This window comes from Diplotaxodon limnothrissa, linkage group LG3 (genome assembly GCF_057381915.1).
Source record: "Diplotaxodon limnothrissa isolate DT_005_m linkage group LG3, D_limnothrissa_male_GT1.1, whole genome shotgun sequence".
In the NCBI taxonomy this organism is placed as follows: domain Eukaryota; kingdom Metazoa; phylum Chordata; class Actinopteri; order Cichliformes; family Cichlidae; genus Diplotaxodon; species Diplotaxodon limnothrissa.
Window position 1 is genome coordinate 68,330,458 of NC_140598.1, and position 16,364 is coordinate 68,346,821.

The following is a 16,364-nucleotide window of genomic DNA, read 5'->3' on the forward strand; positions in this document are numbered from 1 at the left end:
GCTGGCTGAGGCCACTTACACCACACCAGGGCCTGTGGCTCTTGCTCAGGCCACTTACACCACACAAGGGCCTGTGGCTGCTGGCTGAGGCCACCTACACCACACCAGGGCCTGTGGCTGCTGGCTGAGGCCACTTACAACACACCAGGGCCTGTGGCTCTTGCTCAGGCCACTCATATCACACCAGGCCCTGTGCTTCTGGCCGAGGCCATCTTCACCAAACCAGGCCCTGTGCTGCTTGCTGTGGCCATGTACAACACACCAGGCCCTGTGCTGGTTCCTGAGGCCATCTTCAACAATCCAGGGCCTGTGCTGTTGGATAAATGCCAAACTGAGCCTTTGGGTTAGGGTATTATGCAAACATGCAGGTATGGTTATAGGATTGTCTTCGTAACTTCAGGTACTTTCCACCTCATCACTTGAATCCATAAATTGAGACATTGTGCTGGGGCCAGCAGCTTACGGCCATACCACCCTGAGCACGCCCGACCTCGTCTGATCTCGGAAGCTAAGCAGGGCTGGGCTTGGTTAGTACTTGGATGGGAGACTGCCTGGGAATACCTGGTTCTGTAAGCCTTTCATTTTCATGTCATTGAACCGCTTTTGATCCAGAGAAGGGGTGTATTAAAAGACCAAAAGCATCTGCCCATTAATGAGGGCACATTAACGACATTGCTTTTGGCTCTTTTCCAATGTCTTGTGCTGCTAGCTGATGCAACCTACACCACACAAGGGCCTGAGTGACCGGCTGGGGCCACTTACACCACATCAGGGCCTGTGGCTCTGGCTGAGGCCACTTACACCACACCAGGGCCTGTGGCTGCTGGCTGAGGCCACTTACACCACACCAGGGCCTGTGGCTGCTGGCTGAGGCCACCTACACCACACCAGGGCATTAGTTGCTATTGAGGCCAATTACACCACACCAGGGTCTGTGGCTCTTGCTCAGGCCACTTACACCACACCAGGGCCTGTGGCACTGGCTGAGGCCACTTACACCACACCAGGGCCTGTGGCTGCTGGCTGAGGCCACTTACACCACACCAGGGCCTGTGGCTGCTGGCTGAGGCCACTTACACCACACCAGGGCCTGTGGCTCTTGCTCAGGCCACTTACACCACACCAGGGCCTGTGGCACTGGCTGAGGCCACTTAGACCACACCAGGGCCTGTGGCTGCTGGCTGAGGCCACTTACAACACACCAGGGCCTGTGGCTGCTGGCTGAGGCCACTTACACCAAACCAGGGCCTGTGGCTGCTTGCTGAGGCCATCTTCACCAAACCAGGCCCTGTGCTGCTTGCTGTGGCCATGTAAAACACACCAGGTCCTGTGCTGGTTCTTGAGGCCATCTTCAACAATCCAGGGCCTGTGCTGTTGGATAAATGCCAAACTGAGCCTTTGGGTTAGGGTATTATGCAAACATGCAGGTATGGTTATAGGATTGTCTTCGTAACTTCAGGTACTTGCCACCTCATCACTTGAATCCATAAATTGAGACATTGTGCTGGGGCCAGCAGCTTACGGCCAGCAGCTTACGGCCATACCACCCTGAGCACGCCCGACCTCGTCTGATCTCGGAAGCTAAGCAGGGCTGGGCTTGGTTAGTACTTGGATGGGAGACTGCCTGGGAATACCTGGTGCTTTAAGCCTTTCATTTTCATGTCATTGAACCGCTTTTGATCCAGAGAAGGGGTGTATTAAAAGACCAAAAGCATCTGCCCATTAATGAGGGCACATTAACGACATTGCTTTTGGCTGTTTTCCAATGTCTTGTGCTGCTAGCTGATGCCACCTACACCACACCAGGGCCTGAGTGACCGGCTGGGGCCACTTACACCACATCAGGGCCTGTGGCTGCTGGCTGAGGCCACTTACACCACACCAGGGCCTGTGGCTGCTGGCTGAGGCCACCTACACCACACCAGGGCCTTAGTTGCTATTGAGGCCAATTACACCACACCAGGGTCTGTGGCTCTTGCTCAGGCCACTCATATCACACCAGGCCCTGTGCTTCTGGCCGAGGCCATCTTCACCAAACCAGGCCCTGTGCTGCTTGCTGTGGCCATGTACAATACACCAGGCCCTGTGCTGGTTCCTGAGGCCATCTTCAACAATCCAGGGCCTGTGCTGTTGGATAAATGCCAAACTGAGCCTTTGGGTTAGGGTATTATGCAAACATGCAGGTATGGTTATAGGATTGTCTTCGTAACTTCAGGTACTTGCCACCTCATCACTTGAATCCATAAATTGAGACATTGTGCTGGGGCCAGCAGCTTACGGCCAGCAGCTTACGGCCATACCACCCTGAGCACGCCCGACCTCGTCTGATCTCGGAAGCTAAGCAGGGCTGGGCTTGGTTAGTACTTGGATGGGAGACTGCCTGGGAATACCTGGTGCTTTAAGCCTTTCATTTTCATGTCATTGAACCGCTTTTGATCCAGAGAAGGGGTGTATTAAAAGACCAAAAGCATCTGCCCATTAATGAGGGCACATTAACGACATTGCTTTTGGCTCTTTTCCAATGTCTTGTGCTGCTAGCTGATGCAACCTACACCACACAAGGGCCTGAGTGACCGGCTGGGGCCACTTACACCACATCAGGGCCTGTGGCTCTGGCTGAGGCCACTTACACCACACCAGGGCCTGTGGCTGCTGGCTGAGGCCACTTACACCACACCAGGGCCTGTGGCTGCTGGCTGAGGCCACCTACACCACACCAGGGCATTAGTTGCTATTGAGGCCAATTACACCACACCAGGGTCTGTGGCTCTTGCTCAGGCCACTTACACCACACCAGGGCCTGTGGCACTGGCTGAGGCCACTTACACCACACCAGGGCCTGTGGCTGCTGGCTGAGGCCACTTACACCACACCAGGGCCTGTGGCTGCTGGCTGAGGCCACTTACACCACACCAGGGCCTGTGGCTCTTGCTCAGGCCACTTACACCACACCAGGGCCTGTGGCACTGGCTGAGGCCACTTAGACCACACCAGGGCCTGTGGCTGCTGGCTGAGGCCACTTACAACACACCAGGGCCTGTGGCTGCTGGCTGAGGCCACTTACACCAAACCAGGGCCTGTGGCTGCTTGCTGAGGCCATCTTCACCAAACCAGGCCCTGTGCTGCTTGCTGTGGCCATGTAAAACACACCAGGTCCTGTGCTGGTTCTTGAGGCCATCTTCAACAATCCAGGGCCTGTGCTGTTGGATAAATGCCAAACTGAGCCTTTGGGTTAGGGTATTATGCAAACATGCAGGTATGGTTATAGGATTGTCTTCGTAACTTCAGGTACTTGCCACCTAATCACTTGAATCCATAAATTGAGACATTGTGCTGGGGCCAGCAGCTTACGGCCATACCACCCTGAGCACGCCCGACCTCGTCTGATCTCGGAAGCTAAGCAGGGCTGGGCTTGGTTAGTACTTGGATGGGAGACTGCCTGGGAATACCTGGTGCTGTAAGCCTTTGATTTTCATGTCATTGAACCGCTTTTGATCCAGAGAAGGGGTGTATTAAAAGACCAAAAGCAGCTCCCCATTAATGAGGGCACATTAACGACATTGCTTTTGGCTGTTTTCCAATGTCTTGTGCTGCTAGCTGATGCCACCTACACCACACCAGGGCCTGAGTGACCGGCTGGGGCCACTTACACCACATCAGGGCCTGTGGCTGCTGGCTGAGGCCACTTACACCACACCAGGGCCTGTGGCTGCTGGCTGAGGCCACCTACACCACACCAGGGCCTTAGTTGCTATTGAGGCCAATTACACCACACCAGGGTCTGTGGCTCTTGCTCAGGCCACTCATATCACACCAGGCCCTGTGCTTCTGGCCGAGGCCATCTTCACCAAACCAGGCCCTGTGCTGCTTGCTGTGGCCATGTACAATACACCAGGCCCTGTGCTGGTTCCTGAGGCCATCTTCAACAATCCAGGGCCTGTGCTGTTGGATAAATGCCAAACTGAGCCTTTGGGTTAGGGTATTATGCAAACATGCAGGTATGGTTATAGGATTGTCTTCGTAACTTCAGGTACTTGCCACCTAATCACTTGAATCCATAAATTGAGACATTGTGCTGGCGCCAGCAGCTTACGGCCAGCAGCTTACGGCCATACCACCCTGAGCACGCGCGACCTCGTCTGATCTCGGAAGCTAAGCAGGGCTGGGCTTGGTTAGTACTTGGATGGGAGACTGCCTGGGAATACCTGGTGCTGTAAGCCTTTCATTTTCATGTCATTGAACCGCTTTTGATCCAGAGAAGGGGTGTATTAAAAGACCAAAAGCATCTGCCCATTAATGAGGGCTTATTAACGACATTGCTTTTGGCTCTTTTCCAATGTCTTGTGCTGCTAGCTGATGCAACCTACACCACACAAGGGCCTGAGTGACCGGCTGGGGCCACTTACACCACATCAGGGCCTGTGGCTCTGGCTGAGGCCACTTACACCACACCAGGGCCTGTGGCTGCTGGCTGAGGCCACTTACACCACACCAGGGCCTGTGGCTGCTGGCTGAGGCCACCTACACCACACCAGGGCATTAGTTGCTATTGAGGCCAATTACACCACACCAGGGTCTGTGGCTCTTGCTCAGGCCACTTACACCACACCAGGGCCTGTGGCACTGGCTGAGGCCACTTACACCACATCAGGGCCTGTGGCTGCTGGCTGAGGCCACTTACACCACACCAGGGCCTGTGGCTGCTGGCTGAGGCCACTTACACCACACCAGGACCTGTGGCTGCTGGCTGAGGCCACCTACACCACACCAGGGCCTGTGGCTGCTGACTGAGGCGACTTACACCACACCAGGGCCCTTTTGCTGCTGGCTGAGGCCACTTACACCACACCAGTGCCTGTGGCTTCTGGCTGAGGCGACTTACACCACACCAGGGCCTGTGGCTGCTGGCTGAGGCCACTTACACCACACCAGGGCCTGTGGCTCTTGCTCAGGCCACTCACATCACACCAGGCCCTGCGCTTCTGGCCGAGGCCATCTTCACCAAACCAGGCCCTGTGCTGCTTGCTGTGGCCATGTACAACACACCAGGCCCTGTGCTGGTTCCTGAGGCCATCTTCAACAATCCAGGGCCTGTGCTGTTGGATAAATGCCAAACTGAGCCTTTGGGTTAGGGTATTATGCAAACATGCAGGTATGGTTATAGGATTGTCTTCGTAACTTCAGGTACTTGCCACCTAATCACTTGAATCCATAAATTGAGACATTGTGCTGGGGCCAGCAGCTTACGGCCATACCACCCTGAGCACGCCCGACCTCGTCTGATCTCGCAAGCTAAGCAGGGCTGGGCTTGGTTAGTACTTGGATGGGAGACTGCCTGGGAATACCTGGTGCTGTAAGCCTTTCCTTTTCATGTCATTGAACCGCTTTTGAAACAGAGAAGGGGTGTATTAAAAGACCAAAAGCATCTGCCCATTAATGAGGGCACATTAACAACACTGCTTTTGGCTCTTTTCCAATGTCTTGTGCTGCTAGCTGATGCCACCTACACCACACCAGGGCCTGAGTGACCGGCTGGGGCCACTTACACCACACCAGTGCCTGTGGCTGCTGGCTGAGGCCACTTACACCACACCAGTGCCTGTGGCTTCTGGCTGAGGCCACTTACACCACACCAGGGCCTGTGGCTGCTGGCTGAGGCCACTTACACCACACCAGGGCCTGTGGCTCTTGCTCAGGCCACTCACATCACACCAGGCCCTGCGCTTCTGGCTGAGGCCATCTTCACCAAACCAGGCCCTGTGGCTCTTGCTCAGGCCACTTACACCACACCAGGGCCTTATTTGCTATTGAGGCCACTTACACCACACCAGGGCCTGTGGCTCTGGCTTAGGCCACTTACACCACACCAGGGCCTGTGGCACTTGCTCAGGCCACTTACACCACACCAGGGCCTGTGGCTCTTGCTCAGGCCACTTACACCACACCAGGGCCTGTGGCACTGGCTGAGGCCACTTAGACCACACCAGGGCCTGTGGCTGCTGGCTGAGGCCACTTACAACACACCAGGGCCTGTGGCTGCTGGCTGAGGCCACTTACACCAAACCAGGGCCTGTGGCTCTTGCTCAGGCCACTTACACCACACCAGGGCCTGTGGCTGCTGGCTGAGGCCACTTACAACACACCAGGGCCTGTGGCTGCTGGCTGAGGCCACTTACACCAAACCAGGGCCTGTGGCTCTTGCTCAGGCCACTTACACCACACCAGGGCCTGTGGCTGCTGGCTGAGGCCACCTACACCACACCAGGGCCTGTGGCTGCTGGCTGAGGCCACTTACACCACACAAGGGCCTGTGGCTCTTGCTCAGGCCACTCACATCACACCAGGCCCTGTGCTTCTGGCCGAGGCCATCTTCACCAAACCAGGCCCTGTGCTGCTTGCTGTGGCCATGTACAACACACCAGGCCCTGTGCTGGTTCCTGAGGCCATCTTCAACAATCCAGGGCCTGTGCTGTTGGATAAATGCCAAACTGAGCCTTTGGGTTAGGGTATTATGCAAACATGCAGGTATGGTTATAGGATTGTCTTCGTAACTTCAGGTACTTGCCACCTAATCACTTGAATCCATAAATTGAGACATTGTGCTAGGGCCAGCAGCTTACGGCCATACCACCCTGAGCACGCCCGACCTCGTCTGATCTCGGAAGCTAAGCAGGGCTGGGCTTGGTTAGTACTTGGATGGGAGAATACCTGGTCCTGTAAGCCTTTCATTTTCATGTCATTGAACCGCTTTTGATCCAGAGAAGGGGTGTATTAAAAGACCAAAAGCAGCTGCCCATTAATGAGGGCACATTAACGACACTGCTTTTGGCTCTTTTCCAATGTCTTGTGCTGCTAGCTGATGCCACCTACACCACACCAGGGCCTGAGTGACCGGCTGGGGCCACTTACACCACATCAGGGCCTGTGGCTCTGGCTGAGGCCACTTACACCACACCAGGGCCTGTGGCTGCTGGCTGAGGCAACCTACACCACACCAGGGCCTTAGTTGCTATTGAGGCCAATTACACCACACCAGGGTCTGTGGCTCTTGCTCAGGCCACTTACACCACACCAGGGCCTGTGGCACTGGCTGAGGCCACTTACACCACACCAGGGCCTGTGGCTGCTGGCTGAGGCCACCTACACCACACCAGGGCCTGTGGCTGCTGGCTGAGGCCACTTACACCACACAAGGGCCTGTGGCTGCTGGCTGAGGCCACCTACACCACACCAGGGCCTGTGGCTGCTGGCTGAGGCCACTTACACCACACCAGGGCCTGTGGCTCTTGCTCAGGCCACTCACATCACACCAGGCCCTGCGCTTCTGGCCGAGGCCATCTTCACCAAACCAGGCCCTGTGGCTCTTGCTCAGGCCACTTACACCACACCAGGGCCTTATTTGCTATTGAGGCCAATTACACCACACCAGGGTCTGTGGCTCTTGCTCAGGCCACTTACACCACACCAGGGCCTGTGGCACTGGCTGAGGCCACTTACACCACACCAGGGCCTGTGGCTGCTGGCTGAGGCCACCTACACCACACCAGGGCCTGTGGCTGCTGACTGAGGCGACTTACACCACACCAGGGCCCTTTTGCTGCTGGCTGAGGCCACTTACACCACACCAGTGCCTGTGGCTTCTGGCTGAGGCGACTTACACCACACCAGGGCCTGTGGCTGCTGGCTGAGGCCACTTACACCACACCAGGGCCTGTGGCTCTTGCTCAGGCCACTCACATCACACCAGGCCCTGCGCTTCTGGCCGAGGCCATCTTCACCAAACCAGGCCCTGTGGCTCTTGCTCAGGCCACTTACACCACACCAGGGCCTTATTTGCTATTGAGGCCAATTACACCACACCAGGGCCTGTGGCTCTTGCTCAGGCCACTCACATCACACCAGGCCCTGCGCTTCTGGCCGAGGCCATCTTCACCAAACCAGGCCCTGTGCTGCTTGCTGTGGCCATGTACAACACACCAGGCCCTGTGCTGGTTCCTGAGGCCATCTTCAACAATCCAGGGCCTGTGCTGTTGGATAAATGCCAAACTGAGCCTTTGGGTTAGGTTATTATGCAAACATGCAGGTATGGTTATAGGATTGTCTTCGTAACTTCAGGTACTTGCCACCTAATCACTTGAATCCATAAATTGAGACATTGTGCCGGGGCCAGCAGCTTACGGCCATACCACCCTGAGCACGCCCGACCTCGTCTGATCTCGGAAGCTAAGCAGGGCTGGGCTTGGTTAGTACTTGGATGGGAGACTGCCTGGGAATACCTGGTGCTGTAAGCCTTTCATTTTCATGTCATTGAACCGCTTTTGATCCAGAGAAGGGGTGTATTAAAAGACCAAAAGCAGCTGCCCATTAATGAGGGCACATTAACGACACTGCTTTTGGCTCTTTTCCAATGTCTTGTGCTGCTAGCTGATGCCACCTACACCACACCAGGGCCTGAGTGACCGGCTGGGGCCACTTACACCACATCAGGGCCTGTGGCTCTGGCTGAGGCCACTTACACCACACCAGGGCCTGTGGCTGCTGGCTGAGGCCAGTTACACCACACCAGAGCCTGTGGCTGCTGGCTGAAGCCACTTACCCCACACCAGGGCCTTAGTTGCTATTGAGGCCACTTACACCACACCAGGGCCTGTGGCTCTTGCTCAGGCCACTTACACCACACCAGGGCCCTTTTGCTGCTGGCTGAGGCCACTTACACCACACCAGTGCCTGTGGCTTCTGGCTGAGGCCACTTACACCACACCAGTGCCTGTGGCTTCTGGCTGAGGCGACTTACACCACACCAGGGCCTGTGGCTGCTGGCTGAGGCCACTTACACCACACCAGGGCCTGTGGCTGCTGGCTGAGGCCACCTACACCACACCAGGGCCTGTGGCTGCTGGCTGAGGCCACTTACACCACACCAGGGCCTTAGTTGCTATTGAGGCCAATTACACCACACCAGGGTCTGTGGCTCTTGCTCAGGCCACTTACACCACACCAGGGCCTGTGGCACTGGCTGAGGCCACTTACACCACACCAGGGCCTGTGGCTGCTGGCTGAGGCCACCTACACCACACCAGGGCCTGTGGCTGCTGGCTGAGGCCACTTACACCACACCAGGGCCTTAGTTGCTATTGAGGCCAATTACACCACACCAGGGTCTGTGGCTCTTGCTCAGGCCACTTACACCACACCAGGGCCTGTGGCACTGGCTGAGGCCACTTACACCACACCAGGGCCTGTGGCTGCTGGCTGAGGCCACTTACACCACACAAGGGCCTGTGGCTGCTGGCTGAGGCCACCTACACCACACCAGGGCCTGTGGCTGCTGGCTGAGGCCACTTACAACACACCAGGGCCTGTGGCTGCTGGCTGAGGCCACCTACACCACACCAGGGCCTTAGTTGCTATTGAGGCCAATTACACCACACCAGGGTCTGTGGCTCTTGCTCAGGCCACTTACACCACACCAGGGCCTGTGGCACTGGCTGAGGCCACTTACACCACACCAGGGCCTGTGGCTGCTGGCTGAGGCCACTTACACCACACAAGGGCCTGTGGCTGCTGGCTGAGGCCACCTACACCACACCAGGGCCTGTGGCTGCTGGCTGAGACCACTTACACCACACCAGGGCCTGTGGCTCTTGCTCAGGCCACTTACACCACACCAGGGCCTGTGGCTCTTGCTCAGGCCACTTACACCACACCAGTGCCTGTGGCTTCTGGCTGAGGCGACTTACACCACACCAGGGCCTGTGGCTGCTGGCTGAGGCCACTTACACCACACCAGGGCCTGTGGCTCTTGCTCAGGCCACTCACATCACACCAGGCCCTGCGCTTCTGGCCGAGGCCATCTTCACCAAACCAGGCCCTGTGCTGCTTGCTGTGGCCATGTACAACACACCAGGCCCTGTGCTGGTTCCTGAGGCCATCTTCAACAATCCAGGGCCTGAGTGACCGGCTGGGGCCACTTACACCACATCAGGGCCTGTGGCTGCTGGCTGAGGCCACTTACACCACACCAGGGCCTGTGGCTGCTGGCTGAGGCCACCTACACCACACCAGGGCCTTAGTTGCTATTGAGGCCAATTACACCACACCAGGGTCTGTGGCTCTTGCTCAGGCCACTCATATCACACCAGGCCCTGTGCTTCTGGCCGAGGCCATCTTCACCAAACCAGGCCCTGTGCTGCTTGCTGTGGCCATGTACAATACACCAGGCCCTGTGCTGGTTCCTGAGGCCATCTTCAACAATCCAGGGCCTGTGCTGTTGGATAAATGCCAAACTGAGCCTTTGGGTTAGGGTATTATGCAAACATGCAGGTATGGTTATAGGATTGTCTTCGTAACTTCAGGTACTTGCCACCTAATCACTTGAATCCATAAATTGAGACATTGTGCTGGCGCCAGCAGCTTACGGCCAGCAGCTTACGGCCATACCACCCTGAGCACGCCCGACCTCGTCTGATCTCGGAAGCTAAGCAGGGCTGGGCTTGGTTAGTACTTGGATGGGAGACTGCCTGGGAATACCTGGTGCTGTAAGCCTTTCATTTTCATGTCATTGAACCGCTTTTGATCCAGAGAAGGGGTGTATTAAAAGACCAAAAGCATCTGCCCATTAATGAGGGCTTATTAACGACATTGCTTTTGGCTCTTTTCCAATGTCTTGTGCTGCTAGCTGATGCAACCTACACCACACAAGGGCCTGAGTGACCGGCTGGGGCCACTTACACCACATCAGGGCCTGTGGCTCTGGCTGAGGCCACTTACACCACACCAGGGCCTGTGGCTGCTGGCTGAGGCCACTTACACCACACCAGGGCCTGTGGCTGCTGGCTGAGGCCACCTACACCACACCAGGGCATTAGTTGCTATTGAGGCCAATTACACCACACCAGGGTCTGTGGCTCTTGCTCAGGCCACTTACACCACACCAGGGCCTGTGGCACTGGCTGAGGCCACTTACACCACATCAGGGCCTGTGGCTGCTGGCTGAGGCCACTTACACCACACCAGGGCCTGTGGCTGCTGGCTGAGGCCACTTACACCACACCAGGACCTGTGGCTGCTGGCTGAGGCCACCTACACCACACCAGGGCCTGTGGCTGCTGACTGAGGCGACTTACACCACACCAGGGCCCTTTTGCTGCTGGCTGAGGCCACTTACACCACACCAGGGCCTGTGGCTGCTGGCTGAGGCCACTTACACCACACCAGGGCCTGTGGCTCTTGCTCAGGCCACTCACATCACACCAGGCCCTGCGCTTCTGGCCGAGGCCATCTTCACCAAACCAGGCCCTGTGCTGCTTGCTGTGGCCATCTTCAACAATCCAGGGCCTGTGCTGTTGGATAAATGCCAAACTGAGCCTTTGGGTTAGGGTATTATGCAAACATGCAGGTATGGTTATAGGATTGTCTTCGTAACTTCAGGTACTTGCCACCTAATCACTTGAATCCATAAATTGAGACATTGTGCTGGGGCCAGCATCTTACGGCCATACCACCCTGAGCACGCCCGACCTCGTCTGATCTCGGAAGCTAAGCAGGGCTGGGCTTGGTTAGTACTTGGATGGGAGACTGCCTGGGAATACCTGGTGCTGTAAGCCTTTCCTTTTCATGTCATTGAACCGCTTTTGATCCAGAGAAGGGGTGTATTAAAAGACCAAAAGCATCTGCCCATTAATGAGGGCACATTAACAACACTGCTTTTGGCTCTTTTCCAATGTCTTGTGCTGCTAGCTGATGCCACCTACACCACACCAGGGCCTGAGTGACCGGCTGGGGCCACTTACACCACATCAGGGCCTGTGGCTCTGGCTGAGGCCACTTACACCACACCAGGGCCTGTGGCTGCTGGCTGAGGCCAGTTACACCACACCAGAGCCTGTGGCTGCTGGCTGAAGCCACTTACACCACACCAGGGCCTTAGTTGCTATTGAGGCCACTTACACCACACCAGGGCCTGTGGCTGCTGGCTGAGGCCACCTACACCACACCAGGGCCTGTGGCTGCTGGCTGAGGCGACTTACACCACACCAGGGCCCTTTTGCTGCTGGCTGAGGCCACTTACACCACACCAGTGCCTGTGGCTTCTGGCTGAGGCGACTTACACCACACCAGGGCCTGTGGCTGCTGGCTGAGGCCACTTACACCACACCAGGGCCTGTGGCTCTTGCTCAGGCCACTCACATCACACCAGGCCCTGCGCTTCTGGCTGAGGCCATCTTCACCAAACCAGGCCCTGTGGCTCTTGCTCAGGCCACTTACACCACACCAGGGCCTGTGGCTGCTGGCTGAGGCCACCTACACCACACCAGGGCATTAGTTGCTATTGAGGCCAATTACACCACACCAGGGTCTGTGGCTCTTGCTCAGGCCACTTACACCACACCAGGGCCTGTGGCACTGGCTGAGGCCACTTACACCACACCAGGGCCTGTGGCTGCTGGCTGAGGCCACTTACACCACACCAGGGCCTGTGGCTGCTGGCTGAGGCCACTTACACCACACCAGGGCCTGTGGCTGCTGGCTGAGGCCACCTACACCACACCAGGGCCTGTGGCTGCTGACTGAGGCGACTTACACCACACCAGGGCCCTTTTGCTGCTGGCTGAGGCCACCTACACCCCACCAGGGCCTGTGGCTGCTGGCTGAGGCGACTTACACCACACCAGGGCCTGTGGCTCTTGCTCAGGCCACTCATATCACACCAGGCCCTGTGCTTCTGGCTGAGGCCACTTACACCACACCAGGGCCTGTGGCTGCTGGCTGAGGCCAGTTACACCACACCAGAGCTTGTGGCTGCTGGCTGAAGCCACTTACACCACACCAGGGCCTTAGTTGCTATTGAGGCCAATTACACCACACCAGGGTCTGTGGCTCTTGCTCAGGCCACTTACACCACACCAGGGCCTGTGGCACTGGCTGAGGCGACTTACACCACACCAGGGCCTGTGGCTGCTGGCTGAGGCCACTTACACCACACCAGGGCCTGTGGCTGCTGGCTGAGGCCACCTACACCCCACCAGGGCCTGTGGCTGCTGGCTGAGGCGACTTACACCACACCAGGGCCCTTTTGCTGCTGGCTGAGGCCACTTACACCACACCAGTGCCTGTGGCTTCTGGCTGAGGCGACTTACACCACACCAGGCCCTGCGCTTCTGGCCGAGGCCATCTTCACCAAACCTGGCCCTCTGCTGCTAGCTGTGGCCATGTACAACACACCAGGCCCTGTGCTGGTTCCTGAGGCCACTTACACCACACCAGTGCCTGTGGCTTCTGGCTGAGGCGACTTACACCACACCAGGGCCTGTGGCTGCTGGCTGAGGCCACTTACACCACACCAGGGCCTGTGGCTCTTGCTCAGGCCACTCACATCACACCAGGCCCTGCGCTTCTGGCCGAGGCCATCTTCACCAAACCAGGCCCTGTGGCTCTTGCTCAGGCCACTTACACCACACCAGGGCCTTATTTGCTATTGAGGCCACTTACACCACACCAGGGCCTGTGGCTCTGGCTTAGGCCACTTACACCACACCAGGGGCTGTGGCACTGGCTGAGGCCACTTACACCACACCAGGGCCTGTGGCTGCTGGCTGAGGCCACCTACACCACACCAGGGCCTGTGGCTGCTGGCTGAGACCACTTACACCACACCAGGGCCTGTGGCTCTTGCTCAGGCCACTTACACCACACCAGGGCCTGTGGCTCTTGCTCAGGCCACTTACACCACACCAGGGCCTGTGGCTCTTGCTCAGGCCACTTACACCACACCAGGGCCTGTGGCTCTTGCTCAGGCCACTTACACCACACCAGGGCCTGTGGCTCTTGCTCAGGCCACTCATATCACGCCAGGCCCTGTGCTTCTGGCCGAGGCCATCTTCACCAAACCAGGCCCTGTGCTGCTTGCTGTGGCCATGTACAACACACCAGGCCCTGTGCTGGTTCCAGAGGCCATCTTCAACAATCCAGGGCCTGTGCTGTTGGATAAATGCCAAACTGAGCCTTTGGGTTAGGGTATTATGCAAACATGCAGGTATGGTTATAGGATTGTCTTCGTAACTTCAGGTACTTGCCACCTAATCACTTGAATCCATAAATTGAGACATTGTGCTGGGGCCAGCAGCTTACGGCCATACCACCCTGAGCACGCCCGACCTCGTCTGATCTCGGAAGCTAAGCAGGGCTGGGCTTGGTTAGTACTTGGATGGGAGACTGCCTGGGAATACCTGGTGCTGTAAGCCTTTCATTTTCATGTCATTGAACCGCTTTTGATCCAGAGAAGGGGTGTATTAAAAGACCAAAAGCATCTGCCCATTAATGAGGGCACATTAACGACATTGCTTTTGGCTCTTTTCCAATGTCTTGTGCTGCTAGCTGATGCAACCTACACCACACAAGGGCCTGAGTGACCGGCTGGGGCCACTTACACCACATCAGGGCCTGTGGCTCTGGCTGAGGCCACTTACACCACACCAGGGCCTGTGGCTGCTGGCTGAGGCCAGTTACACCACACCAGAGCCTGTGGCTGCTGGCTGAAGCCACTTACACCACACCAGGGCCTTAGTTGCTATTGAGGCCACTTACACCACACCAGGGCCTGTGGCTGCTGGCTGAGGCCACCTACACCACACCAGGGCCTGTGGCTGCTGGCTGAGGCGACTTACACCACACCAGGGCCCTTTTGCTGCTGGCTGAGGCCACTTACACCACACCAGTGCCTGTGGCTTCTGGCTGAGGCGACTTACACCACACCAGGGCCTGTGGCACTTGCTCAGGCCACTTACACCACACCAGGGCCTGTGGCTCTTGCTCAGGCCACTTACACCACACCAGGGCCTGTGGCACTGGCTGAGGCCACTTAGACCACACCAGGGCCTGTGGCTGCTGGCTGAGGCCACTTACAACACACCAGGGCCTGTGGCTGCTGGCTGAGGCCACTTACACCAAACCAGGGCCTGTGGCTCTTGCTCAGGCCACTTACACCACACCAGGGCCTGTGGCACTGGCTGAGGCCACTTACACCACACCAGGGCCTGTGGCTGCTGGCTGAGGCCACCTACACCACACCAGGGCCTGTGGCTGCTGGCTGAGGCCACTTACACCACACAAGGGCCTGTGGCTGCTGGCTGAGGCCACCTACACCACACCAGGGCCTGTGGCTGCTGGCTGAGGCCACTTACACCACACCAGGGCCTGTGGCTCTTGCTCAGGCCACTCACATCACACCAGGCCCTGCGCTTCTGGCCGAGGCCATCTTCACCAAACCAGGCCCTGTGGCTCTTGCTCAGGCCACTTACACCACACCAGGGCCTTATTTGCTATTGAGGCCAATTACACCACACCAGGGTCTGTGGCTCTTGCTCAGGCCACTTACACCACACCAGGGCCTGTGGCACTGGCTGAGGCCACTTACACCACACCAGGGCCTGTGGCTGCTGGCTGAGGCCACTTACACCACACAAGGGCCTGTGGCTGCTGGCTGAGGCCACCTACACCACACCAGGGCCTGTGGCTGCTGGCTGAGACCACTTACACCACACCAGGGCCTGTGGCTCTTGCTCAGGCCACTTACACCACACCAGGGCCTGTGGCTCTTGCTCAGGCCACTTACACCACACCAGGGCCTGTGGCTCTTGCTCAGGCCACTTACACCACACCAGGGCCTGTGGCTCTTGCTCAGGCCACTCATATCACGCCAGGCCCTGTGCTTCTGGCCGAGGCCATCTTCACCAAACCAGGCCCTGTGCTGCTTGCTGTGGCCATGTACAACACACCAGGCCCTGTGCTGGTTCCTGAGGCCATCTTCAACAATCCAGGGCCTGTGCTGTTGGATAAATGCCAAACTGAGCCTTTGGGTTAGGGTATTATGCAAACATGCAGGTATGGTTATAGGATTGTCTTCGTAACTTCAGGTACTTGCCACCTAATCACTTGAATCCATAAATTGAGACATTGTGCTGGGGCCAGCAGCTTACGGCCATACCACCCTGAGCACGCCCGACCTCGTCTGATCTCGGAAGCTAAGCAGGGCTGGGCTTGGTTAGTACTTGGATGGGAGACTGCCTGGGAATACCTGGTGCTGTAAGCCTTTCATTTTCATGTCATTGAACCGCTTTTGATCCAGAGAAGGGGTGTATTAAAAGACCAAAAGCAGCTGCCCATTAATGAGGGCACATTAACGACATTGCTTTTGGCTCTTTTCCAATGTCTTGTGCTGCTAGCTGATGCAACCTACACCACACAAGGGCCTGAGTGACCGGCTGGGGCCACTTACACCACATCAGGGCCTGTGGCTCTGGCTGAGGCCACTTACACCACACCAGGGCCTGTGGCTGCTGGCTGAGGCCACCTACACCACACCA

General features: G+C 57.3%; 6 non-coding genes and 6 pseudogenes across 6 annotated transcripts; all 12 read left to right on the forward strand.

Moving 5' to 3' along the window:
- The first annotated feature begins 457 nt into the window (after positions 1-457).
- Positions 458-576, forward strand: LOC146637084 (5S ribosomal RNA; annotated as a pseudogene).
- A 954-nt stretch (positions 577-1,530) lies between these two features.
- Positions 1,531-1,649, forward strand: LOC146637085 (5S ribosomal RNA; annotated as a pseudogene).
- Positions 1,650-2,286: 637 nt separating this feature from the next.
- On the forward strand, positions 2,287-2,405 carry LOC146637086 (5S ribosomal RNA; annotated as a pseudogene).
- A 940-nt stretch (positions 2,406-3,345) lies between these two features.
- LOC146637087 (5S ribosomal RNA) lies at positions 3,346-3,464 on the forward strand. The gene has a single exon (XR_014905733.1). It is a non-coding gene; the product is annotated as a 5S ribosomal RNA (ribosomal RNA).
- Positions 3,465-4,101: 637 nt separating this feature from the next.
- Positions 4,102-4,220, forward strand: LOC146637088 (5S ribosomal RNA; annotated as a pseudogene).
- Positions 4,221-5,241: 1,021 nt separating this feature from the next.
- LOC146637089 (5S ribosomal RNA) lies at positions 5,242-5,360 on the forward strand (annotated as a pseudogene).
- A 1,254-nt stretch (positions 5,361-6,614) lies between these two features.
- LOC146637090 (5S ribosomal RNA) lies at positions 6,615-6,723 on the forward strand (annotated as a pseudogene).
- Positions 6,724-8,172: 1,449 nt separating this feature from the next.
- Positions 8,173-8,291, forward strand: LOC146637091 (5S ribosomal RNA). The gene has a single exon (XR_014905734.1). It is a non-coding gene; the product is annotated as a 5S ribosomal RNA (ribosomal RNA).
- Positions 8,292-10,426: 2,135 nt separating this feature from the next.
- Positions 10,427-10,545, forward strand: LOC146637092 (5S ribosomal RNA). The gene has a single exon (XR_014905735.1). It is a non-coding gene; the product is annotated as a 5S ribosomal RNA (ribosomal RNA).
- Positions 10,546-11,487: 942 nt separating this feature from the next.
- LOC146637093 (5S ribosomal RNA) lies at positions 11,488-11,606 on the forward strand. Its single transcript, XR_014905604.1, has one exon. It is a non-coding gene; the product is annotated as a 5S ribosomal RNA (ribosomal RNA).
- A 2,518-nt stretch (positions 11,607-14,124) lies between these two features.
- LOC146637094 (5S ribosomal RNA) lies at positions 14,125-14,243 on the forward strand. The gene has a single exon (XR_014905736.1). It is a non-coding gene; the product is annotated as a 5S ribosomal RNA (ribosomal RNA).
- Positions 14,244-15,971: 1,728 nt separating this feature from the next.
- Positions 15,972-16,090, forward strand: LOC146637095 (5S ribosomal RNA). Its single transcript, XR_014905738.1, has one exon. It is a non-coding gene; the product is annotated as a 5S ribosomal RNA (ribosomal RNA).
- The last annotated feature ends 274 nt before the right edge of the window (positions 16,091-16,364 follow it).